General features: G+C 43.7%; 1 non-coding gene across 1 annotated transcript; it reads right to left on the bottom strand.

Annotated features, from left to right (window-relative positions):
- Window positions 1-1780: 1780 nt before the first annotated feature.
- LOC127695680 (small nucleolar RNA SNORA67) lies at window positions 1781-1919 on the bottom strand. The gene has a single exon (XR_007980050.1). It is a non-coding gene; the product is annotated as a small nucleolar RNA SNORA67 (small nucleolar RNA).
- Window positions 1920-2265: the final 346 nt, after the last annotated feature.

The following is a 2265-nucleotide window of genomic DNA, read 5'->3' on the forward strand; positions in this document are numbered from 1 at the left end:
TCTGTTGTTGATTTCAGTAGACTTTGCATTCTATGACTAAAGTGAGCCAGGGAGCTAGCTTAAAGAAGCAGTAGTAGTGGAAAACACTGCCTGATGAGTAAATGGAGTGTGAATTCTGTAGTGCTGCAGATCACAGGAAATAAAAATAAAGGAACTCTTCATAAAGATGTGTTGGAATGAACAAAAACTTGAGGTTAAGCTGGGTGATAGGCTTAGGGTCTGTCTCAGGGTTTCTATTGCTGTGGTAAAACACCATGACCAAAAGCAAGTAGGGGAGAAGAGGGTTTATTTAGCTTATACTGCCACATTATAGTCTATCACTGAAGGAAACCAGGACAAGGAACTCTAGAGTAGAAACCTGGAGGCAGGAGCTGATACAGAGGATATGGAGGGATGCTACTTGCTGGCTTGTTTGCCATTCCTTGCGCAGCCTGCTTTCTTATAGGTGCCAGGACCACCTGCCCAGTGATGGCCCTATCCACAACGAGTTGGACCCTTCCCCATCAATCACTAATTCAGAAAATACAGTACAGCTGGATCTTATGGAGGCATTTTCTCAATTGAGGTTGTTCCTTCCTTTCAGATAACTCTGACTTGAATCAAATTGACAAAACTAGCCAGTACAGGGTTTGAAGTCAGACTAGGAGAATGGCTGAACCAAGGAGAGTTGGTCAACTCTTTCTTACTTTAGTCAGTATAGCAGCTTTAAGGGCAGGATTTGGCAAACTAGGCTTGGAATTTATGACCACATCTGGCCATTACTTATTTCTATAAATTGTATTGGAACTCAACTGCACTGAGTGCTGCTTTTGTGTACAACATCAAAATTAAGTAGCTACTTAGCGATTGTGTCTACTGTAACCAATTTCATAAACATGAGTAGCTTGTGGACAACAGATCTGTACCTCATGACCCAAGAGAAAAAATCAAGCTCAAGCTTGAAACTTTGAACTAGAGATCAAGGCACCAGCATGTTTGGGTCTGGTGGGGGGCTACTTCCTTTTTAACAGAAGGCACCTCTTCCTCACAGGTTGAGGGAAGAGCTGTAGTCTCTTCAGATGCTTCTAACACACTGATCCCTGTCATGAGAAGTCTATGGGCTTGATCTGATCACCTCTCAAAGGTCCCACTTAATCATCATCCTGGTGATAAAGTTTCAACACTTGAATTTTGGAAGGGCATGTTTGATTCATTGCAGATCGTCTCCTAACTCTTGTAATATTTGCTATTTGGCCCTGTGCTAGATCACCCATGTCAAGGAAGCAGGAAGAGAGATAAAAACCTTAAGAAATCAGATGGAATAGAAAAGTTGTAATGAACTTGCCCTTCATTAGAGAATTAGCCCATTCTATCCTCTTAAGCCAGATGGAGAAGCAGGGTAGGAGTATTTCCAACTGCAAATGCCCAGGAGTTTAGTAGTCCTCTCAATCTACTTGATTTTCTCTTTGCCTCAAAAAAGCAAGGTACCCCTCCCTTGCCTCCCTTCCCTCCCCCCTCCAGCTGATCCTCAGTGCCCCCAGGACTGAGCCCTGTGCTAGGGCAGGACAGCCCCTCAAATGAGGTCAGCAAAGAGTCCTTTTGTCCTGTCACCATGTTAATAGCCACACCCTTATGGCCAAACCAATCATCTCTACCGATTCTGTGGATGTAGTTTTCCCTGTTGGTGAGAGGATCATAACTGATGACTAAGGAGACCTACTGCCCATCCATGCCTCTGACCTAGGTCAAGAGAGATAATATAACCATCAGAGGACACTACCTATCCTGACTAAGTGGACGTGCATGTAGGCAGCCAAAGGAAGGCAAAGCAAACAAGTGTTCCTTGTTTATCAGAGACCACAGGCATGCTTGGCTTGCACTCACGTTGCTACGTTCCTAATAGGAGCACAAAGCCCTTTGGAGAGGGGATCACCTTGGACAACCGACTCGATTTTTAAGGTCACGGGATATTGGGAGAAGTAGAGTGGGAAAATAAGAGATGAGAATTGACATGCTAAAGTATCCTACTCTTAGGATGTTACCATATATCTCTAAGAGAATTTTGTCAGGACCTTAAGACCTTTTCAGTATCCTCAAAGCTTAGATGGAAATTCAACTGGAGGCTAAAGTCTTACTAATAAAACAAGGCCAATGCAAGCTTTTCAAAGTTAAGTCTGATTTTTCCCATCCCCACTTAGCAAATGTATGCTCTCAAAAAACCACATTATGGGGGCTGGAGAGATGGCTCAGCAGTTAAGAGCACTGACTGCTCTTCCAGAGGTCCTG

This window comes from Apodemus sylvaticus, chromosome 10 (assembly GCF_947179515.1).
Source record: "Apodemus sylvaticus chromosome 10, mApoSyl1.1, whole genome shotgun sequence".
In the NCBI taxonomy this organism is placed as follows: domain Eukaryota; kingdom Metazoa; phylum Chordata; class Mammalia; order Rodentia; family Muridae; genus Apodemus; species Apodemus sylvaticus.